The following is a 26,075-nucleotide window of genomic DNA, read 5'->3' on the forward strand; positions in this document are numbered from 1 at the left end:
CCCAGGGAGAGACATCTCCTTTGTTTGCATAAACCATCAGGGTGAAGAGGAAAGACAGCAGGGCTCAGACCCAGTCAAACTTGGCTTTTGATTCTGCTTGTGCTATTTCCCAGATGAGTCATGAACACAGTGCTGAACTTTCCTGAGCTTCTGTTTGTTCTTTTGTGCATCGGTGATAAAAATATCAAAATGAGGTAATCAGAGTTTTTAAAAAGTAGCACGTTGTAGGCTAGCAAGCATTCAACTCATGCTTGTCTTGTCTTTCCCCTTCCAATAAATTCACCAAGTTTTCCACAGTCGGTATCAATTTAGGGTTTTACTGAGATCACTCCCATAATTTATTGGGCACCTACTGTGCTAATACTAGTGAAAATTTTTACTGTGATAATTCCCATAGTTATAATAATATCTAGTACTCCCACATTACGGTAACACTTGTGACATGTTTTCAAGTTTATTAATTTATTCAGACACGACAACAGCCATTTGATATAGGTACCGTCGCTTTACCTAAATTTTACAAAAGAGGGAACTAAGTCTGGAGAGGCAACATGACCTGAGCAGGGAGAAGAACAAGAACCCTGGGACCTCACTGCTGAGCTTGAATACCAGGGCTTATTCCATGAGTTCAGGCAAATTATATAATCACTCCATGACTCAGTTTGGAAACAGAACAGCAATGGGCTGTATTTCGCCACGTTGTGAAGATAAAAAAGTTAATACGGTTATGGGCATCCTTGGAACAATAAGTATTCAATCAATGTTGTATATTATTTTTCTCTGAAGTGTAATTACTACTTTGGTGTTGGGAGGATGAAATAAGGTGATACATAAATGAATACATAGAAAGTATTCAGATTCATGCCTGACATAGAGTAAGGGCCCAACAAGTATTACCTGCTATTATTGTCCCATACCACTCAGACAGTAGGTAGAAAATGTGGTTTTTGAATGACAGTGCTTGGAAGTTAAAGCTACTCTGGGTGAAGAAGGAGAGGATGCAGGAAATTAACCAATAGTGGAAGCCCTGTTGTGTGCCAAGCACAGTGCAATGGCCTTTGCAGGCTAGCGTATACTCTCCCCCCAGTCATCGTGTGAGAAAGACACAGACCCATAAGAGATTTTGGAGGTTCAGATACATTTTCTCTTCAGTTTCTAGTTCTCAAAGGGAGGGAGAGTTGAGTTGTTTTATTAACTTCCTGCAGTAAAACTGTATAAAGAGAGCTGATGAATTTCTACTCCACCTGCCTGCCTTACTCAGGGCTCCTCGTAACAGACACTTAGTTCCTTCCCCAGTCACTGAAACTGGGACAGGAAAACACAAGCTTCTTTTCAATGTAAATCCTGGCTTTGACTCCCTGATTGCAGTGCATCTGGGAGACAAACCTCCTGCTCTTTCTAGGAGACTCTGCTCAGGGTGAACTTCCATCAGAGGTTAGAAACTGGGCCAGGAGGGAACCTGGGAGTAAAAGGTGTTTTTGTCATAGGGAATCCATTGAAGCCAGGATTTTGTTGCTTTTGACAGGGAGCCTAATTAGCCTTTAACTCTTTAACCACGTCTTCTTGAAGTCCAGAGAGGAAATTAACCGCCAGCGCTCAGAACCACCTGGAAGAAATTAAAGTAATGTCCTCCCTTCACTAATCCCCTTTCAAGGCACAATAGCAAATATGCCTTATATTTAACAATCACGTTTCCCTGGAGCTAAGCATGGGTTTCAGTGAAAATAAATACTCTGTGATGTGTCTCCAAACGCTACCCTAAAATTGCAGACACAAAGTCCTGTGTCCTCAACCCTAGCAGAATGAACTGCATAATGGCAAGGGCTGGGATCAATACATAGGGCTTGAGGGTTGATGTGTTATCTGGGATTGAGAATTCATCTTTGCTTGAAAAACGCAAACTTGGTTAGGTGTGACGATCACTTCCCAAGTTTGGCTCATTTCCAGTCTTGAGTGCTGGCTGCGACAGAGGCAGGGGTAAATACGAGGCAGAGAGGAAGTGGCACTGGTCAGTGACCTGGCAGCGTCATGGATCCAGTGCCCATTCGATGTCTGTTATCATGGTTACATTCATCTTGCTCACCACGTAGATCTGTAACGTATATTCATCATAGAATTTACCCATACATCCATGATTATAGTTTATTCACATGGGTAAATATACATTTGTATATAGAAATGTTTCTATGAACATCTATTTATAATTAGTGTGTGTCTGTATATGAATATCATCTTTGGATGTGGGAAAGAGTTGTAGAGGTTAGTTGTTTATTTATAACCTCATGAAATTGTGGGTGAGGTCATTGTTTGCTAGAGCAAAAAAGGAAACTCAGATCATCTGAGTCAAGGGTTTTTCACATGCCGTCCCCAAAGGGCTGGGTTTCTGTAAAGGAGCTGCAGAAAAATAGGTATTTAGACACACTTTTGTCTTAATTGAAGTCCCAGTCATTTAACTTATTAATTTTGTAGTTGGGGCAAGGAATCTGCAACTGTATTATGGGGATGATGATGATAGCAACTACATTATAGGGATGTCATGTCAAAAGTCTTCCATGAGTTTCAAGCATTTAGCACCAAGTTGGGAATAGAATAAGCGCTTAATGAATATGAGCTACTACTATATGTATCTCTCTTATTTCTCTACCACCATGATTATCAGCAACCTTGGAAGACTATGCTTGAGACAAGGTTGCATCATTTTTCTAAGAGACTTTTTAAAGCATTAATCTAGTCTAACATGCTCTAGTACGTATGTAAGGAAGGTTAAGTTCAGAAAGTGGAGGTGACTGTGTCAAGGTCATAGAAAGGCTGTGGTCACTGGGAAGAGGAAGGATTTGGGCTGGTTGGTTTAAGCAAAGCTCAGTAGGACTGGTTAAGAGGTTATTGAATATAGAGGAACTGAATTTAGCCCTTGTAGTGACACCAACCTCCCCAGGCTTTATTCTGCTCAGGTATAGAGGCACACACAAAGCCCGCACATACACTCACTCACATACACGCACATACTCACATCCTTACAAACACATACTCACATACACAAACAAGTACATATGCACTCACTGATTCACATGCAAACACATACATACATACACAATCTGAGTGTGGAGTCTTGGGAAGCAGTTAACTTTTCATTTCTACCTTACATGCTAAACTTTCAGGAGTATCAGTCATCAGATTTATCTTGTCTTATGTGATGGGCCATCCCAACCCAACCAGTCAGTATGCCTGAGGACGCCCCTCCCCACTCTATGCATGAGCTCTCACTGTATTAAGCTGTTTATAAATATTACTTCCTTTCATCCTGGTCAGGTGCATAGTAGCCACTTATGGTTTTTCTATAGGCAGGGAAACTCAAACTCATAAAATCTCAGGACTACTGACTGACCATACCAGGATTTACCATCAGTCTCGTGTCCCCCAATCCTATATTCTATTCCAGAATTCCTTAAATTGAGAGCTCGATCCACTAATTGATCAAGGATGCTCACTTACATGGGTTTCAACCAGCATCTAGAAATAACAGAAAGAAGATGGAAGAAAAGACCTATATGTATGTACCACACATTGTAAGAGTTACGTATCATTTTGTAGAACGTGTCTGCATATGCGTGTGTTGGTATGTTTGGGATAGGTAAGATCGACTTTGAACCCTAAGTCCCAATCAGAAAAGGGTGAAGGTTAGCACCTTGTTAATCTCTATTGCCAGGGGCAGTCTAGTCATTTTGCACCAACTTCCTGGGAACACTCCAGGCAGGATAAATTGGTTCTGCATGTGTGTTCCCAGAGCACATGCACATTCCTATCTTATAACCCTAATCAAATTGCACTCTGGTTTTCTCCCCAAAGGGTGTCCTTGTATGTGTGGATGCCTCCCTCCTGTGCCTTTCATCTCTCCCTCTCTACTCCTCAGGCAGACCTTGGAGAGCTGGACACCCGATGAGTGTTTATGGCTTTGAATTTGATAGAATTGAAAACTGAGCTATTTAAGAGCTGAATGCTCTGGGTTTTGCATCGCTTAGATTTTCCTCTTTGACAGCCTAGTCTGAGATCATTCTACTCTTCCTTAGCACCTATAGCAATAACAGGTTGAAAAAGAAAGGAAGTTAGAGAAAAGGCAAAAGAGAAAGTAATGTTTAAATTTAATCCTTTGGATAAGACTCCAAAAGGAAAAGAAACTCAGAACCATTTACTAAATACGTTTTGGTATAAAGGAAATACAAATCCATTTTAGCCAAACCATCCCAAGCCCACCAACTGTCAAAAGGTAATAATTAATAGCAGAGTGTAAGGGGTTATATCCAGAGTAAGGACACTTGAGCTATTAAAGAGAAGGAAAAAAATGAGAATTTTCCATCCCCCCTTCCTGTGCTGTCCTTTGGCCAGCAAGGAAAGTCAGGCCAAACACCGCCTCCCGAGGCTAAAGAGGGTTTTCTTGTAATTTTTCAGCTGTTTATTGTTGTTGTATTACTCTCCATTTTCACACGCTTTGGAGGAAGGGAAGTGGAAATGCTAAGTTCTGAGTGTTCATTCTCATGAGAAGGAAGCCGCAATAGACCCTGACAGAGCCAGAAACCCCTAGGGCCATATTTCCCCTGCTCCATGTAGGGGGAACATGTTTGATGACCGGGTACATCTCAGATGAACAAGGATTTCTTATTTTAGAATCAGTGTTGACCAACCAGGCTTTGGAAGACAGCATTTTCTCATTCACTTGCTGACATGAATGACATGGGGCAGACGTGAATTCATTGTAGAGACTCTTTGGAGTGTCGCTTATGCAGTTTGCTATTGTATATCATTGTTTGAAATTTTTTCTTCTTTTTTCTTTTTAGGGCTGCACCTGAAGCACTTGGAAGTTCCCAGACTATGAGTCAGATCAGAGCTACAGCTCCTGGCTGATGCTACAGGCACAGCCACACTAGATTTGAGACTCACCTGCAACCTATGCCACAGCTTGCAGCAACACCAGATCCTTAACTTACTGAGATAGGCCAGGGATCGGACTTGCATCATCATGGATTCTAGTCAGGTCCTTAACCTGCTAAGCCACAGTGGGAACTCCCTATATCTCTTTATTATTATAATCATCATCATTATCTTCACTCTATCCGTTCATCATCGAAGTTATTATTTAAGGAGCTCTGATTCTACTCTCAGGTTAGGTCTACAAGCTTTGTCAGAACTTAGAGGGTAACCCAGAGTCAGAGCAGAGGGAGGGGAGATCCCATGACTATAGAGTATGGGCAGGAATAGAAAAAGACATTTTAAGAAACACAATACTGGAAGTTTAGAGAATTGAATCAAAAAATTTTACATAAAGTTATACAGAAAGCATTTCATTCAAGTCTCAAATCCTTAATTATTCTCATCTATGGAGCTTGCTTCTTTTATAAGGAAAATGTGCTAGTCTAAATTAAATCTATGATGACCTTGGGGATGTAATGGTGTCAGAACACACCCTTCCTGGAGTTCCCGTCATGGATCAGTGGTTAACGAATCCAACTAGGAACCACGAGGTTGAGGGTTTGATCCCTGGCCTCGTTCAGTGGGTTAAGGATCTGGCATTGCCGTGAGCTGTGGTGTCGGTCGCCGACGTGGCTCGGATCCCATGTTGCTGTGGCTCTGGCATAGGCCAGCGGCTACAGCGCTGATTAGGCCCCTAGTCTGGGAACCTCCACATGTGACCCTAGAAAAGACAAAAAAAAGACACACAAAAAACCCCAAAAAAAAACCACACCCTTCCTTCCATCCCCCATTGCAATGAGTCACTCCCTCCTGGGCCAGGTTGACACGTTCCCTCCTATCCTGACCATTTGTTGGTCCAGTCTCTACACTCTCTCATATACTTTTCCCCATATCTCCAGATAAGGGGGAGAAAGAAGGAAAAGGAAGAGTCCTCATGGCCATTGATAATGGGGAGGTTAGCAGTTAAACCATGTGCTAGCCAATCTTATGCAATATTTGAGATTATTAAAAATGATATTAGAATGATATCTTTGAATCAGGAAAGTGGCCCATGAGAAATTCGAGGAGAAAAGTAAGCTTCCAAATAGCTATTTAACATGGTCTCATTATTGTAAAAGCAAACAACCACCCATCTACTTTATGTATATGTGTCAATATGTGTGTGTCTTTAAAACATTAAGTATAATGTGAAAGCATATAACCTAGATGTTAAATTTGATGACCCTGGAAGAAGGGATTTGAATGGATGGAGTATAAAAGGGTACATAGTGTTATGTGGAAGCTGTGTGTTTGTGTGTGTGGGGGGGGTGCTTGTGTGTGCTTAAGTTTGAAGGGGGTATAAAATTAGACCTCTAATTTCAACTAAACATACACATGTTTAGGAAAAATATTGGAAGTAATGCGTACGCATAATAATAACTGCCCTAGAATGGCAGTGTCTGGATGTTGGTTTTTTCCCCTTCATTTACCTTTTTGTTTCAAATACAGTTTTACTACTTTTATTATCTATAGAGGAATGATAAATAAACCATATATAGATGAGAAAGAGATTTAACTAAGAGATATACAATCATAGACATACTCCTAACATGTCTAGGACTAGTGGGTCAGTTTACCCATTTGCACTACGACGTCTTGGGCTAAAGGATCCCCATATTTCCATTTTCTTGGGATGACTCCTAATTTTATGGTTGCAGCATATCAAAAGTCTTAGTGATAAATTCACTAAGATTAATTCTGTATTCCACTGAAAAATGCCCCCTGTATATCAAGGGAGAAAAAGTCATGGGCATGCTTGTTCATTGAAAATAAGATTGTTGCATGAACTATTTAAGATATTTCAGAGAAACACTCAGATTCTAGATGGCACCTACACCAAGTCTTTAAAAAAGACTTGCGGAACTGATTGGGTTGTGCATACCACAGATACAGAGGGACCCTCATTAAAATGGCATTGTCTTTGTCACAGACTATGGCAGCAGCTCTAATAGACACTAGAAAAAACATATTGCTAACTCCTGGTATCGATGGCAAAGTAATTAAGCCTTTTGCATAATCTAGACAAATATGGATCTCACTATATTTCTGTTTGAACCCTCTTTTCTTCAGCAAATTTTACCGTGAAATGCAAAGGCCCTAGCATTCAATGATAGGAAAGTTAAATTCCTTATAGTTTCCCAAACTCATCATACTTTGTCAAACCTCTGTGTTTCCATATATTTCTTACTCAGCCCAGACCACTGTTCACACTCTTTTTTACAACTGGTAAACTTCCACCCTTTCATAAATAGGAAGGCAATAAAACAGACAAACTTCTATTTATCCTTGCCTGCTTGAGGAAACATACCTTTGTCTTTAAAGCTCATCTGTTTCTCCATTCCCACCAAGTCCCTGCTCTTACTCTATCCCAGCATTTTGTTAGGGAACTATTGGCCCATTTCCTCTAATCTGCTGGGAGCTCTTTGAGGAAAGAGACTCTATTTTCTCATTTCTAGATCAGTGCATAAAACACATTAGGTATTCAAGAATATGCTTTCAAAAGAACATGTGTATACATATCCATGTAATGAGATTAAATATTTATATATACACATATATGTACACAACAAAAGCAAAGTAACAAAACCCAAAAAGCCTCTGCAGACACTGACATCTCTGGAACACACTGAATATACTAGATATGTATTAGGTTAATTCAAAACTTCTTCCACAGCCTATACTAGCGAACTTTCTGCCCAAGAGGAATAGGGAAGGAGTTAAGTCCAGTTTTTAGAATAATGTTCTGCTTAATTGGCTTTTACAAGACTCCTCAAAATCTGTCTGGAAAATCATGGCACTTAAAGTGCGTAATGCATGATTTTTCCCTGCCCCCCAAACTCATCAATCCGCAGTGTGAAACAACTCTTAGCCTTCCCGATTTCCTCACAGTTTCATGGGCTTTGGGGAGAAGGCTTTCATGTCATTGTTAAGTCTCATCTTTACCTTCTTCCCCTCCAAGATTTCCGCAAGAACACGGGCTCTGCTAGTGCATTGGTGTCCATGACCTTTTTGTCCTGTGATGGGAGTTCCCCCAGACCGCATTGTTAGAGCCCTTCTCCCGCTGCAAACCAGATCATTCCCTCACCAGGCCAGGAAGAGAGAAGCACTGCAGGATGCCAGATTCAGTTCTCAAATCATTAGCAAGACAAAAAAAAAAAAGCTTCATAGAATTTTTGCTTTTATAACAAACTCAAAGTAATCATTCTAGGGCATTGGTGATTCAGATTGGGAATGGAATTATTTCACGTAAATGAAAGTTAAAGTAAGATTAAATCTCTGGATAGCAGACCTGAAATTCAACCCTGTAGAGTGGGAACTGCTCTGTCCTCAACCAGAAAAGTAATGTGGAAACTAAAAAAGATTGCCAATTGTTGCATGCATTCACGGTGGGGGGGGTGGAAATCAGTATTTTATTGTGATCATTTCAGTTTTTTCAAAAATATAAGCAACACTGAAAGCACAAATGTACAAATGTTCTCAACTCTTCGTGAATATTTTACCTTCACATATATTTAAATTTCAACTAATGTCAAAAGGAACAATGTTTATAGTAACATCACGCTAAAAATAAAGATGAGCAAAGGATAATGAAAACAAAAAATGAACAAAGTCCTAGAACCAGACATGTGATTCACATACAAAACATTCTATAGATTTCAAACATTTCAGAAAAATAGGTGTCTGAGCCCAAGTTTCCTAGCATTCAGCATAAAGAGGCAAAATGTGGTAAGTGTGAAAATCTTGGTTCTTCGTAGATACAAGTAAACCAATTGCCCAGAAGAACCACACACACCTATTCCAGATACAGAGATTGGAGAGAAATCTCTCTCACCTCCTAGAGGGGACTATGTACCTGAGTCAGGTTTACAGCAATACCTACATATTGACAGAAGAAAGATGTTTGTAGTTTCTTCCCCATCAGGACATGGAAAAAAGCAAAATGCCAAAACATCATTTCTTAAGTAGCTTATTGTGACAGTGGAGAGTAGCTGGTGCTTAAAATTTTGCACACTGCTAGAACCACTGTCCTATCCCCTTTGGTAAATTATTTTTAAAAAGTTTAATTAAAAAATGTCATAGGAAAAATAAGCTTTCTTTCATTTATTCACTCATTCATTAAACAAACAGTTATGAGCTCCTTCTCTGTGGTTCAAAATTTTGCAGAAGTCATTTTTTTCTCCTGGTCCTGTTTTTTCTCAAATTCAATTATCATAAGAATGCAAGGACTAGGAGCAAATTTGGAAACCTTTATTTCACAATATGTAAGATGCATAGGGTGGAATAGACAACACTCAAAACCTCTTCCAATTCAAACATTCTACGATGTTGAATGTTAAACAAAATAGCTGGCAAAAAAACTGAGTAAGTAGAACAAAGATGTGTCTTAAGAGTGGAATTGAATGGGATTTCCTTGAACAGAATCATAGTTTACAGAGAAAAGAAAGAGAAAAATGGCATAGTTCACCCTATTGCCTAGTCTATTCTACTGTTTCTAGTCAGTCCTCTTTGCAGATTTTGTCTCAGAAAGTAAATCTATGTCTAACATGACAGCTAGTGAAAAAGCCTAGGCCTTTTGGAGTCTCAGAGACCTGATGGGATTCCAGCCTTTTCATATAATAAATGTGACCTTGGCAATTCAATCTCTGCATAATAACATATACCCCAATTGTATGACTGACTTACTATTCATAACTAGTGTTTAATGCAAGGGGTATTCTTAACAAATGTCTGTTTCCTCTTGAGAGTTTTTTCTTATAAATAAAAAAGCCGATGTATATTTAAGCTTTATTGTCCAACTACATTCTCTAAAGTTCCTTATAAAAAGCTAGAATAAACTGCGAAATTAAGAATACATGTAAACAAAGGGAAACCTCATGATTTTTCACAGCAAAGACCCTCGATTTTAGTTTCTGGAACTGTATTCCATGTTAGTTCCTTGAACAGTTTCCTGAGCAAAAATACGTGACAGAGACATTTTGACCTGAGTGATATCACTTTCAATAGAACAAAGATGTTTATATGCTTATAGTATTTTAGCATTTGATGCTGGGAGCAAAGTTTATAAGTTCTGAATATACATGAATCTCCTAATTTCATTTGGCAGCATCTCCTTTGAAAAGGTGAACTTGATATGCTTTTGCATTTCATGCCCTTGGGTCTAGTTAAGGTGGTGTTCCTGAATGGGGCACATTTAAAATCAACTCTACGGAGTGCACAAGTTGGCTTTGTGTTGTTCTCCTCCTCCCCCTTCTCTTATTCCTCCTTGATTTTCCTTTCTTCACAGAAAAAAAAAATTTTCCCCCAATGGAAAGCCCTTTAAGGAACTTCTTAAGAAGGGATAATGTTTATAAAGAAAAGTCAACAACCGAACAAATTAAAAATTTAAAATAACTTCATTGGAAATTAAAGACTTCTAAATAAAGGGAACTTCTAATACTAACAGTGATGAAATTAGTGAAAGTATAAAAATTATAACAGCCATGACTGTCCTACTGTGATGAAACTTGTACAGTATTTAGCATGGAAAGCCAAAAACTCCTTAAGTAAACAGCAGGGAAACAAACATTAAGAGCTGAGAAGCCAATCATACTCTTTGACCCAAATAACAATGAATTTAGGAACTGCTTTTGTATATTTTTGTGGAAGCTGCCAACTGTGTAACTAAAATTATGCCAGGCACTTGACCTGCAAAGTTTCATAAGGCAACACCTTTGTTTCAAAAAGTTTACACTCTAGTTTTTTGGGTTTTTTAAATAAGCAATTTAGCAGAAAGGGTCTAAGATTTTCTCTACAGTGTTACTTCTAAGAGTAAAAATAAGTATTTTTTTTATTTATTTGGATACTAAACATCCAACAACATGAGACTACCTAAATTCATCAGTTCCTAGAGAGGAGAATATATAGATATTAAAATAATAAATGTGACCACGGGACAATGTAGAACTCACCATAAAAATATTAAGTAACATTGTATAAATATGTTTTTACTCATATAAACATGTGTTGAATGGAGCAAAGCTGTGAAATAAGAAAAAATAAGAACTTACGATGAATTTTTTAAAATTCAGTATATTTTACAAGTTGCAATATTTGAAGGGAATAACATTTTTAAAAAAATACAAACTAGTGAAAAAAATCTCATATCTTATCTATTTCCTAACCAATAATAATTATATATAGATAACAAACTGAAGAATAAAAACATGATCATCACAATCGATCCAGAATAAGCTGACAAAATTTAACACTGATTTATGATAAAATCTCTCCAGACAGTGGGCATAAAGGGCATCAACTTCAACATAATAAAGGCCATTTATACAAGCCCACAGTTAATATCATATTCAACACTGAAAAGCTGAAAGCCTTTCTGCTAAGATCAGGAATAAGACAAGGATGGCCACTCTCATCACTTTTATTCAACATAGCTTTGGAAGTCCTAGCCATAGCAATCAGAAAAGAAAAATAAATAAAATGAATCCAAATTGGAATAGAGGAAGTAAAAATGTTACTGCTTGCAGATGACATGATATTATACATAGAAAACCTAAAGATGCTACCAGAAAACTACTACAGGTCATCCATGAATTTGGTAAAGTTGCAGGATAAAAATTAACATTTAGAAGTCTGTTGCATTTCTATACACTAACAACAAAAGATCAGACAGAAATTAAGGAAACAATCCCATTTACAAGTGCATCAAATAGTATACCCAGGAATAAATAAGGCAAAAGAACTATACTCTGAAAACTACAAGATGTTGATGAAAGAAATCAAAGATGAGACAAACAGATGGAAAGATATACCATGCTTTTGGTTTGGAAGAAGTCAATATTGTCAAAATGACTATACGACCCAAGGCAATCTATAGATTCAGTGCAATCCCTATCAAATTACCAATGGCATTTTTTTTTTTTTGTCTTTTTGTCTTTTCTAGGGCCACTCCCGTGGCGTATGGAGGTTCCCAGGCTAGGGGGCTAATCAGATCTGTATTAGCCAGAGCCACAGCAATGCAGGATCTGAGCCATGTCTGCAGCCTACACCACAGCTCACAGCACGTTGGATCCTTAAGCCACTGAGCAAGGCCAGGGATTGAACCTGCAACCTCATGGTTCCTAGTCAGATTCATTAACCACTGAGCCATGACGGGAACTTCACCAATGGCATTTTTCATAGAACTAGAACAAAATATTTTAAAATTTGTTGGGAAACCACAAAAGATCCGGGATAGCCAAAGCAATCCTGAGAAAGAAAAATGGAGCTGCAAGAATCAGGTTCCCTAACTTCAGACTATACTACAAAGCTACAGTCATCAACACATTATGGTACTGGCACAAAAACAGAAATATAGATCAATGGAACAGGATAAGAAGCCCAGAAGTAAACTCACACTTATGGCCAACTCATTTATGACAAAGGAGGCAAGAATATACAATGGAGAAAAAAACATTAATAAATGATGCTGGCAACTTTATCTAGTCACTTATGATGGAGCATGATAATTAAAAAAGAATGTATGAATGTGTGCTGTACAGTAGAAAATTGAAAGAACACTATAAACCAGCTATAATGGAAAAAAAAAATCATTAAAAATAATAAAATGTAAAATTAGAAAAAAGTTAAAAGTTTAAAAAATAATAAAATGGTGCTGGGAAAACTAGACAGATACATGTAAAAGAATGAAATTAGAACACTCCCTAACACCATACACAAATATAAACTCAAAATGTATTAAAGACCTAAATATAAGACTGGATACTATAAAACTCTTAGAGGAAAACAAAAGCCAAATACTCTATGACATAAACTGCAGCAGTATCTTCTCAGATTCACCCCCTAGAGTAATGACAATAAAAACAAAAACTTAAAAACGGGACCTAATTCAACTTGAAAGTTTTTGCAGAGCAAAGGAAATCCAAAACAAAATGAAAAGACAGCCCACAGAAGGGAAGAAAATATTTGCAAATGAAGCAACTGACAAGGAATTAATCTGCAAAATGTATAAACACCTCCTGTAGCTTACTATAAAAAAAAAAACCTCATCAAAAAATGGGCAGAAGATCTAAACAGTATTTCTCTAAACAGACATTTCTCCAAAGATGACATACAGATGGCCAAAAAGCACATGAAAAGATGCTCAACATCACTAATTAGAGAAATGCAATTAAAACTACTATGAGGTACCACCTCACACCAGTCAGAATGGCCATCACCAAAAAACATCTACAAATGATAAATGCTGGAAAGGTTGTGGTGAAAAGGAAGCCTGTCACATGGTTGGTGGGAATGAAATTAATGCAATGAAAAAGATTATGGTGTTTCCTCAAAAAACTAAAAATATCTTTACCATATGATCTTGCAATCCCACTCCTGGGCATCTATCCAGAGAAAACTATGACTCGAAAAGACACTTGTGACCCCAGTGTTCCTTGCAGCACTATATGCAATAGCCAAGACATGGAAACAACCTAGATGTCCATTGACAGAGGAGTAGATGGAGAAGTGGTACATACATGCAGTGGATTACTGGACCATAAACAAGTATAACGCCATTTGCTGCAACATGAACCTAGAGATCATACTAAGTGAGGTCAAAGACACATATTATTTATATGTGGAATCTAAGAAATGATAAAAATAAACTTATTTAAAAAACAGAATCACAGACTTAACAAACTTAAGGTTCTCAAAGGGGAAAGGTGGGGGAGGGATAAATATAGGAGTTTGGGATTAACATACACACACATCTATATATAAAATAATAATCAACATGGGCCTAGTGTATACCACAGGGAGCTTTACTCAATATTCTGTAATAACATTTATGGGAAAAGAATCCAAAACAGAATGGATGGATGTACAACTGAATCACTTTGCTGTACACTTGAAACTAACACTATTGTAAATCAACTATACTCCAATATTAAAATAAAAATTAAACTTCAAAAAATGAAACATTGGGAAGTTTATTTTTTAAAAAAATAGGTCATTTCAGGCTGTTTAGGATCTGACTGGTTGACAGAGTAACTTCAATTTAAAAGGTCAAATGTTATAACTGAAGAAAAATTATGGAGATACACAGAACTGGCATGTTATATAGTGATTTGGATTTTTATTTTTTGCATATATTTTTGTCCTACTTGAAAACTACTGCAATTTCTGCAGGAGTCTAATTTTCTAAAAATCATCTTTAAAAGCCATTTTTTGAAATATAAGCCAAAGATAGTTTAGGAGTATGAAGAGGCAGTAGATAGAACACAGATAAAAAACTGAACAAGTCATTTTATTTCTCTTAGGTTTCCGTGTCTAGAAAAATGGGAGTGATGATATTTTCTGCCCGATTTTAAACGTGTTCTTTGGATAGTAACTAAAATATATATATTCATATATATGAACTAAAATATATATATTCATATATATATATATGAACACCAGTGTTTTGAGGTCACAGGGACACTAGAACAGGAAATCTAAAATCTTGCAAACACACTATAATCAGTGACAATATTCTGTCTCACAGTCCCTTAGCTAAGGAGCCACAGATATAAGGGGATTAAGACACACAATGAAGGTGATTTCAATGAAGACACTGAGAAAGAATTAGGTGTGTCCCTGGTAAGGTACACAACACAATGATAGAGACATCTGGCAGCAAACTGGATAGATCCTCCTAGGGTAAGCGTCCCAAAAAAGTAATAAATTTATACTGCTCTGTATCACATGTTTATTGAAAATTATAAACTCATTTTTCTTTCCCACCATATAATGATGGTTTTAGGGACAAAATTACACCTTTATGTATCAGCTAATCTGAATTGTTTAATGCAGTCTTTGCCACATAGAAGCCTTCCAGTAAGTTTCTTTTGTGTGTGTGTGTGTTTAGAGCCACACTTGTGGCACATGGAAGTTCCCGGGCTAGGGGTTGAATCAGAGGTGTAGCTGCTGGCCTATGCCAGAGCCACATCAGATCCAAGCCTGCAACCTACACCACAGCTCATGGCAATGCCAGATCCTTAACCCACTGATGGAGGCCAGGGACTGAACCTGCGTCCTCACGGATACTAGTCAGATCTGTTTCTGCTGAGCCACGAGAGGAACTCCAGTAAATGTTTCTTAAAAAAAGGGAAGGAAGGGAGTTCCCGTCGTGGCTCAGTGGTTAATGAATCCCACTAGGAACCATGAGGTTGCGGGTTCAATCCTTGGCCTTGCTCAGTGGGTTAAGGATCTGGCGTTGCCTTGAGCTGTGGTGTAGGTTGCAGATGTGGGTCGGATCCCGCGTTGCTGTGGCTCTGGTATAGGCCGGTGGCTACAGCTCCGATTCGACCCCTAGCCTGGGAACCTCCATATGCTGCAGAAGCGGCCCTAGATAAGGCAAAAAGACAAAACAAAACAAAAAAATGGGGGGGAAGAAGTTAAGGGAGAAAAGTGTGTGAAAAGAAAGGAGGTGAGGAGGAAGGGAGTGAGAAAGAAAGGATTAAGAAAGTCAGCCTCAGGCATTCTTCTTCCAGATTTGATCTATACAGAAAAAGAAGAGCAGCATGAGGTCATAGTGCAGCAGAAGGAAACGGAAATCATATTTCTGGCCACAGATATAGCAGATGCTATAGGCTGGGTGGTCAACATGACACTATGGGGGAAAATTCAAAGATAATTGACCTAAATCCCTATGGTTCCTGCATTATAGAGCGGAGGATGCTCATGAAGTTGTTTTTCCAAAGTGCAAGGAGATATCCAAGTAAGAGGGCTTATCACTGAAATAAATTTTCAGAGGGTAAAATATCTCCATTCCCTTATAGCCGGGAAACCTGTCTGCACCCAATGGAATGACTACATCTTTCCTTTTCAAGTCCCTTTCAATTTAATTTCTTTTTTTTTTTCTTTTTTGTCTTTTTGCCTTTTCTAGGGCCACTCCTGCAGCACATGGAAGTTCCCAGCCTTGGAGTCGAATCGGAGCTGCAGCCACTAGCCTACGCCAGAGCCACAGCAATGTGGGATCCAAGCCGCATCTGTGACCTACACCACAGCTCAAGGCAACACCGGATCCTTAACCCACTGAGCAAGGCCAAGAGTTGAACCCGCAACCTCACGGTTCCTAGTTGAATTCCTTAACCACTGAGCCACGACAGGAACTCTATTTACTTTCTAATGTAAATTATCCACTACTCAAGGCAAACCCTTTGGTACCTGGCTCAAGCAATGACTTCCTCCCAATTCCTAAACAGCAAAATATCCGCATGACCCCTCCGCCAGCCTGCAATCACTTCCTGAACATCTCAGCATCTCAACAAGGCCACCTTCTGTTGTTCATTGTTAGAGGAATGCCTCGCCTGGGATGCCTGATCTCTGACTCCCTTCTCCCTTAGGTAACCCACAAACTTCTCACTCATCAACACCATAGTCAACCTGCAATTTGTCAGAAAAGATTTCCTTAATTCACCAGCAAGATACCCTCCTTTCCTATTCTGAATATCTATAGAACTTAATAAATGTACGTTTTGTTTCCAATTCTATGCAATTATTGGGAGGATAAAGAAATTAAGGGCTTGTCATTTGTGACTTTGTATTTATTGACTGCTTCCCATCCCTATTCCTATGTTACGTTGTCATGGGGATAAACTTTGCATTAAAAATAGGTATTATGAAAATCTTTTAAGAAAACCAACAGCCTGCTTCAGCTGAGATGAGTTTATCACAGACTGCAACAGATCAACTTGAATACCTCAAGCCAGTGGCTGAATCTTGCCACCTGATATCTTCTTGGACAATGACTTTTACCGGGTAGAAATGTCACACCTGCTTGTTTAACTTTGCACAGTTCCTATAATCCATGAATCATGCTATTGCTGCATTACTTCTAGGGGAAATAACTTGGGAAAGAGCATATGTTTTGGAAATTGTTAAAAAGGAAACTGTTGACATAAATATGTATAGGAGAAGATCAACATATGGAAATTTTCATGCTGAGTTTTCCCCCCAGAGTAAATGAAGAGGAATGTCAAACCACAAGGAATCCTTTCCCAGAGCTTCTGAGAGTGAGAGCAAAAATCTTTAAAAAGGTACTTAATGGAATCATACTCGGAAATGATCAGATCATAATAAGGTCTAGCATCCAATTCTCTTTTTGAAATGCTTTGGAAACGTCAGCTGTCTGAGAAACTGAATATGACCTTGGCCTCCTTCAAGGTAAGGCTATTCTGTGGATCATTTCTCATATCATGACTGATTGAAAATAAGCATATTCCTCTTTCACCTCCTCACCTAGCCAGACACCTTCTCCCACCCCCCACCCCCACCCCCACGCCCAGGCATTTCTTCCCTAAAGCTTGCTCTGCTGGTCCCTGCTTCCCCTGACCTATTTTTTAAAACCTAAGTACTAGATGTTTGTAACACAAAAGTTTGCATTTACTGCAAATATCTTGCATTATGTTTGAATCATATTCTTCCAGGCTACCAGATTCCTAAAAGCAGAGATCAAATTGTACTTTCTATCTATTCAGCTCTCTCTTGGGCTCTTCTGTGGAGGCCTAAGAAACATAGATACTGATCACTTTTCAAAAGTCCACTCTTATGAAAGATGTACATCAGTACCTATTTTTACTAACCAAAACGAACTTGAATATTTTTGCTTCTAAGAAAAAAAGGCAAAAACACAGAATAGTGTTAGCATTTGTTTCTCAGGAGCTGTGGTAGAGGCAGTATGCACCCCGATCAGAGTGTGGCACTGCCAACCTACTTCCCCAGGAAAGACACTCAGTGTCTCAGCATTAAGTCGCCATAGCTTTGAACTGCAAATGTGAGCACCTGTGCTTTATCTTATTTTGTGCAAGATGTCTCTTAAGGTTGTTGCTCCTTTGGTTTACACATTTCAGCTTACAAAATGTTTCCTAGGAATGCGCTACTTTCAGATGGTGGGGGATACCTGTATTGGCAATAACTGCCGTAACAAGGTAGTTGATTTAATCATGAACTTTCTCAGGATAGAGACATCTTATTCAAAATGGAGAGAACTGCCATTTATCAAGCCCTGCTTTGACATTATGTTTCTTTTCATTGTACTATGTATTCCTAACAAAATTAATATATTTCCATTTGGTAGCTAAAGAAACAGACTCAAAGTTGGTGAGTTCTCTGTCCAAGAATAAGCTGCTGCTCTTACCAAGGTGGATCTGACGCTAGGATTACAACATGCATATGGGGAAAATTCACTCCCAGAAGTATTTTCTTTGTATCGGAGATAATAACCCCACAGAGCAAAGGAGATGACCACTAGGGGAAGTCTTACCTGGCCATTTTAACAGCAAGACAAATCTTGCCCCTTTCTGGGTGCTACAAATCCCCCCATAAGTGTTGATTATTCAAGGTAGACAGGGATGGGTGGCAGCAGGTCTCACTCTACTTGGACTAGTGGGTTCCTTATCTATTCTGGTCCTCCCTTCTAGTTTCTATAGGACTTGAACCTATGAGAAGGAAAAGTGGTTCTTATTCAATGGAAGATTGGAAATTGGTTCAAAGAACATTCCATCTTGAGAATGTTAACACATATGATAGTTTGTTTCTTGAATCCATCTCTAGTTTTTTTCCTTGCTTTTCTCTTCATTGTTCTAAACAGAGTTGTAGTCAGCTCAGCATTCCTGCCTTATCCAGAGCCTTGCCTGGGCCTGGCATGGTGTTAAGCACTTAGAGGAAATAGATATGACGACATATACTCATGAACGCAAGGAACGTATCGCAGTGACTGATGTTGGGAGTTCAACTGAGAAAAAACAGTGACATACACATTCAGAGTCTATTCACTGCCCTAGTGTTAGTGCAGTGCAGAAGTCGGCAAGGGACATCCAACTAACGGCTTAGAAAAGGAGATGGAATATGAGCTGGATCTGGGGAAATGAGAAAAATGTTGATCACTGAGGATAGGGTCTAAGGCTGTTATGGGCAGAGAGAAAACACAAACAAAAATGAAGAGGTAGAAAAGCAGGTGTTTTCAGGGAAACCCAAGCAAAGAAGTGTGGGGACAACACAGAGCTGGGTAATTGAAGTGTATTGTCGGCTGGGGACGGGGAATAGTATCGCAAAATGTTTGGACTCTATCTCCTAGGTCACAAAATTACTTTTCTTTATGAAGTAAAAACTTAATTTGGTGAGAGCTGAGCCTGAACAATGGTGAAAATACCGGACTCCTCGAGCGGGATCCAGATAATTCCTTTCTGTGGTGGTTTGTTCCACACCTTGTGGGACATTTTGCAACATCCCTGGCTTCTACCTGCTAGATCCCAGCAGCACCTGCTACCCCATTTGTGACAAGCAAAAATGTCTCTGGACATAACCAAATGTCCCTGGGCACCAAAATTACCTCCAGATGGGAGTCTTATCCTTAGATTCTATTTCGGCTATTCATTTTCGTATCTCAACTCAAGCCTAGCACTGCTAGGCCCTTTACTTGTCCAGAAAATGAGGGAGTTAGACAAGAAGTTGATACAGACCTGCCGGTCCCACCAAAGTATTATTCCTCTGTCACTGAGACAAAAGGGAAGCAGCTCATGTCAGAAATAATTATTACTTTTTGAACAGTTGAAAAACAGAAGAGGAACAAAACTTCACAATGTCAAATGTATGTAGAAGTCACCTTTCAGTTATTCATAAGTAAAATTTTGTTGAAACCCAGCCAACAAACTGCCTCATGCACTCACTGCCCATGGGGGCTCTTGTACTACTATATATAGTGGAGTTGAGTAGTTGCCACAGAAACCATATGCTCTGTAGGATGGAAAATATTTACTATCTGGTTCTTTACAGGTTAAGTTTGCTGACTACTAACCTTTACTCATCCTTGAGCCCTCCCTTCCTCTCTTCTCAGAGCCCAGGGCCTTTATGCTACACTTTTGTTAGCTACATAACTCCTCTTATCTCAAGGTCTATTATTACCCCAAGCACCAGAGTTAATCTTCCCCAGCCCCAAATCATATCCAATCATTTATCCCCAACTTTCTTATGATCCAATTGACAAAAACTATATAGTTAAGGTATACCATGCAATGTTTTCACAAACCTACCCATACACTGTGAAATCAGTATACAGGTAGGAATATAAATTCCAGCTAATTAACATATCACCTCATATTCTTAATATCTTTTGGTACATGTGGTGGAAACACTTAAGATTTACTGTATACTTCAAATTTGACAAGAGTATTAAGTCAGTATTCTTATAGTCAGTCACCAGGCTATATGCTAGATCTCCAGAATTTATTTATTCTCCTAACTGAAGCTTTGTACCCTTTGGCCAACATCTCCCCATTTCCTCCACCCTCACCCCCCCCCACCCTGCCTCTGGTGACTATCCTTCTACTCCCTGAATTCGATGAGTTTGGCTATTTGAGACTTTCCATGTAAGTGAAGTCAAGAATTTCTCTTTCTCTGATTGACTTACTTCACTCAGCATAAGAGCTGCCAGGTTCATCCATGTTGTCACAAGTGGCAGGAATTCCTTTTTCTTTAAGGTTTTAAGAAAATATCTTCACACTCTATATCTGATAGAGTTAATCTCCAAAATAGCAAAAAAAAAAAAATTAAAAAAGAAAACATAGGCACAGCAGCTAAGCCGACAGTTTTCCAAAGAGGGCTTACCAATCACTAACTGGTATATGAAAATGTATTCAACATCCCTAAGTCAGTAATTATCAGGGAAATGCAGATCAGAACCATTTTGAAGTAGAACGGATGTTATCAAAAAGACAAGGCAAGTGGGGAGGAGGATGTACAGAAAAGGGGACCCTTAAACATCATTGGTGAGAATGTAAATTAGTATAGTCCATATATTACATATATGGAAAATGTGGTATATACGATAGACACTTAGGTTGTTTCTATGTTTTGGCTATTGTCAACAATGTTGCAATGGATATAGGAGTGCAGATACCTAAGACACTGATTTCATTTCATTTACTAAGACAACATTTCAATGTTGCAATGAATATAGGAGTGCAGATACATAAGACACTGATTTCTATGTTTTGGCTATTGTCAACAATGTTGCAATGGATATAGGAGTGCAGATACCTAAGACACTGATTTCATTTCATTTACTAAGACAACATTTCAATGTTGCAATGAATACAGGAGTGCAGATACCTAAGACACTGATTTCATTTACAAGTCGGATTGCTAGAACATACAGTAGCTCTAATTTTTTGAGGAGACTCCATACTGTTTTCCATATGACTATACTAATTTACATTCTCACCAATGATGTTTAAGGGTCCCCTTTTCTGTACATCCTCCTCCCCACTTGCCTTGTCTTTTTGATAACATCCGTTCTACTTCAAAATGGTTCTGATCTGCATTTCCCTGATAATTACTGACTCAGGGATGTTGAATACATTTTCATATACCAGTTAGTGATTGGTAAGCCTTCTTTGGAGAACTGTCTGTTTAGCTGCTGTGCCTATGTTTCCTTTTATTTTTTTATTTATTTTTTGCTATTTTGGAGATTAACTCCTTATGAGATGTAGAGCGCAAAGATATTTTCTTCCCTTTTGTAGGTTGTTTCTTCACTTTTTTTTTTTTCATTGCTGTGCAGATGCTCTTTCAGTCTGATACAAGCCCATCAGTCTATTTTTGCTTGTGGATCTTATGTCAATCACTAGACCAGCCAAAGAATGGAGGAGGAAGGAAAAGTTTCCCTTCCTTACAGTAGCTTTATAGTAAGGTTTGAAATCAGGTAGAGTGATACCACCAGCTTTGTTTCTCTGGTTCAACATTGTTAGCTGTTTGGCATCTTTTGCAATTTTATATGAAGTTATGAATATCTCCATTTCTGTGAAAAAAAAAATTATTGGAATTTTTGATAGGATTGCACTGAATCTGTAGGTCACATTGGGTTTTATAAACATTTTAACAATTCTTTCCAATCCATGAACATGAGATACCTGCCCATTGATTTGTATCTTAAATTTTTTAATTTTCAGTGTACATATTTTAGTTTTCAGTGTACATATTTCAGCTGCTTGGTTAAATTTAATCTTATTGTTTAATGGTTTTGGGAATGAGTTTTTTTTTTTTTTTTTGGAAATACAACTGATTTGTGTATGCCGATTTTGTATCCAGCAACTTTACTGAATTTATCCATTCTAATAGTTCTTTGATGGGGGCTTTAGGATTTTGTATAAATATGATCTTGTTATTTGCACACAAATGAAGTTACTTCCTTCCTTTCTGATTTGGATGCTTTTATTTTCTTACCTGATTGCACTAGCGAGACTTCCAGTCATATGTTCAATGGAAGTACAGAAAGGAGGCATCCCTATCTTGATCTTAGAGGAAAAGCCTTTAACCTTTTACCAAGTATGATGCTGACTGTGGGCTTGCCATATATGGGCTTTATAATGTGGGAGTAGTTTCCTTTTATACCTAATTTGCTGAGAATCTTTAGTATGAAAGGGGGTTTACCTTATCAAGTGTTTTCTCCAAGTCTTTCGTTGTTTTCATCTGGAGTAGTTAAATGAAATAATTCTTAATGTTACAAGCTAATTGGCTGAGCATACAACTTCTAGGGCTCTCCTCATTTGTAAAACAGACATTCACCAGGAAGACTTGGATAGCAGTGCAATGGAAAAATCACACAAACCGAAGACCTGTATTGTTCCAAGTGCTTTATACCAATTAACCTGTTGATTCCTTTCAGCTCCCCTATGAGGTGGGTGCAATTATTATTATCCTTATTTTTACAGGGGAAGAAACTGAGGAGAAGGCCCAGAGAAGTTAAATAACTTGCTTGTGATTAAAAAGCTGGTAAGGGGCATAGCTCCACTTCAAATCCAGGCAGTCTGGTGCTAGAAGCCGCACATGCTTTTAATCACTACACCTACTGTTCCTTGTGAGATGATAGTTAACAACAGGTGTTATGGAATCAGATAACATTTTCTCCTCCATGGGTGTGGCTTTGTGTAGATTACCAAATCCCCATTATCTTCACTTTCTTCATCTGTTAAAACATAATAGCAGTGCTTGATTTATCAGTCCCTTATGCCTAGTAAAGCAAGTAACACCTGTAAATAGCTTAGCAGGATGCCCAGTTATTGGTCCACACCCTGCAGGCCTACAAGCCCCGTTCCTGCCCATCCTCAAGACCAAGAAAGAGCCCAGGGTCAGGGACAGAGACATCAATGGTTTAACAGATGGGGGATCTCACACATCTGAAGCATGGTCCTGGAGCAACACCCTAGCGTGTGCTGTGGACAGAGGGTGGGACTTGGCTGCAGTCTTTGCTGCCAGGGTAGAGGCAGGGTGGGAGGAGGTTAGCAATTACAGGGGAATTGACATCAGGTTGGCTCATCAGTTACCAGGGAAACCAGCAGAGGGTCTTGCTCTTCATAGCTCCTTTGATAAGCTATCCGGGATTAAGATGTTCTCATTAAAAGGTTAGAACAATCACTAGCATGCCTGAGGCAAGTAGGTAGGAAGATCAGTCATGTGAGTAGGGTGTAGGTCAGTCAGGCACTGGTCCAGCAGGGGATGTAGAGAGAGCAAGAGAACAGCCATCTTGGGGGCCTGATCATACACTCCATCCCTTCACACCCTGCAGAACTCTTACCATCTTAGTCCACGCCTCTTCTCTAATATGCCTGGGATCGGGTCCACAGCGGGGCACGGCAACCAGATGCCAGGAATACATACAGACATGAGGAGCTAAAGGATATCTAGTATCCTAAGAGTAGTCATTCACCAGGATGTGGGCAAATTTTGGAGCTTTTTGAGAATTCATCCAAGTGTGCAATTTCTCTTAAGCCACTTAAACACAGCTCATCCACAAAGCAGTCTTGGCGAAGCCATTTGGAGGTAGAGACATTTCATATTTTTAAGATACACACAGACACACATCTACATAGATACAGATCTGTTTTTCTACTAGAGTTTAAGAGGCCTCTCTTCTTTCTCTCTCAGGTGAAAATCCAGGTAGGTCATTTATATCTCAAAAGGCACAGGAAAGAGAAATACCAATTCCTTCCAGAAAAGTTTACTTCCTCTAAGAGCACATGCAACAATCAGTTTTAGAAAAAAAGATTCCCATTTTAGCCATTTTAAGGTTTTCCAGTTTCTAAATAAGCTCATTCCATTTTAACAAGCAACAGTAAGAAACAATAGTGCATATTCACTCACACACATACCTCATTTTCAGAGGAGCACGAATCAGGATTCATGCTAATCTTCCCTTCAGCTATTGTCTCAGCCTCTGTGGCCTTAATATAGAAGGCAAGGACTAGCCCACAGGCATGGCCACTGCCTTTTTGTCCAACTTCTTTTTTTCCCCATTGTAATAATGGCCAATATCTCTACAACAGCTTTAGGGGTGTCCATGAATTCTCTGTACTCTCTTGGGAGCCCCCATTCTTCAAAGACAGCCATCACAGGGCCCCACATACCAGTGGACAGGCACGTTGGGACTCCCAACAATTTTTGGAGACCTTAGTGGTTTCACGGAAGGGGGTCTTACACATCTGAAGGTCCGGAGACAGGAGGGAAAGGGGCAGGACACAAAAACTACATAAATGAAGAAGGGGCACAGGTGTTGCAATGTGATAAAAACTGGTTCGAACCAGTTGAAACCAAGATGGCTTTGAGAATAGTCCCAATCATTGACGTTTTTAGCTCATTATACCTTCACTGTAACACTAAAAATCACTCCTTACACCATGATAATGTGGAGGTGGGCAACAAAAGGCCAAAAAGTGGGCAGTGACCCAATTCCTGGGAAGTCCCCTCCCTTCCCCCAAATAGCAAGACTACCCCCCCCCCCACACACACACACTTGTTAGTGTATGAAGTTACTTAGCCCGTAAAGACCTATGACCCCATCCCTACGGAGACACGCTCTCTCCCTGAGCCAGTCCACATTGTGCGTATGTATCCTCTAAACAAACTTGAGTGTGTATCCTCTAAACAAACTTGCCTTCACTTCTCTTTGGCTTGTTCTCGAATGCTTACCTGCATGAAGCCAAGAAACTTCGCGCGGTGGTCCATCATATGGATTCCTGCAGGTCCCAGGACACGGCATCTCCTTTAGCAGAGCAAACCCCACCATGTGTGGTGAAGGGCAGAAAAGGACCGAGCAACCACCTTCCCTTCCGGCCTGGGGAAAGGGAGGTGACCACTTATAGGGGAAATGACGTCAGGTTGGCTCGTTGGTTACCAGGGAAACCAGCAGAGGAGGATGCCCCCCACCACCCCTTGATCAGCTATCCAGGTGAAGATGGTCTGATCTAAAAGTTAGAATAATCATTAGCTGGGGCCTTGGGCAAATATGTAGGAAGGTTAGTTATAGGAGGAGGATGTAGGTAAAAGTAAGCTCTGGTCTATCAAGGAATGTGCAGAGAACAGGAGAACAGCCATCTGGGCAGGAGCGGGGGTGGGGGGGGTTGTTAGACAAATACATGGAACACCCTTAATGCTTCTCTTACAATTTTAATTTTGCCAAAGATGTCATTTTAGGCAGAGTGAAACAGCAATATGAGATCATGCCTGAAAAATCTTCCTTGATGTCCTTTAAATCACTCCACATAGAAAAGCTATTTCACTCATTCATTAAACCAACTCTGAAACATTCACATGTGTTTAATGCACACATATGCCACCTCCTGATACAGAAGGTTGAAGGAATCCTCCAGTTCTGCCTTTTGGTTTATCTGCGCTTCTCAGTATAATCACTTTCTTTTGAGGTTTTGGATTTATATACACATTACAGCCACAGGCATGTAGGAGTGTATTTTTAGATCACTCTCTGAAAATGGAGCATCCACATTTGTAAAAATAAACTTGTGCAGGGCTAAATCTGGCATCAGTGAGTGTATGGGACGTGGGGGTGGACAACCCACCCTACCTTCTGGTCCTGACTGACAACCACGTCTTGCTCTCCCAGCCCTGATTTATTTGGATTCTTTCATTTTCTATTCTAGAATGAGTGATGCAGATCTCCGCAACTGACAAGTGTAGAGTTTGCTTTTAAATAATAAATGTCCAACTCCCCCTGGAAATTTGGCTCCTGACAAATGTTCTTGAAAACTTTTAGGACGTGCATG

General features: G+C 39.3%; 1 long non-coding RNA gene across 2 annotated transcripts in view; it reads right to left on the bottom strand.

Moving 5' to 3' along the window:
• LOC110260221 overlaps window positions 1-25,302 on the bottom strand; it is a 119,441-nt gene extending 94,139 nt beyond the window's left edge. For both annotated transcript variants that reach the window (XR_002343083.1, XR_002343082.1), the window contains exon 1: window positions 24,985-25,302. This is a non-coding gene — a long non-coding RNA (uncharacterized LOC110260221). The remainder of the gene's footprint in view (window positions 1-24,984) is intronic.

Source organism: Sus scrofa, chromosome 4, assembly GCF_000003025.6.
Source record: "Sus scrofa isolate TJ Tabasco breed Duroc chromosome 4, Sscrofa11.1, whole genome shotgun sequence".
Taxonomy (NCBI): domain Eukaryota; kingdom Metazoa; phylum Chordata; class Mammalia; order Artiodactyla; family Suidae; genus Sus; species Sus scrofa.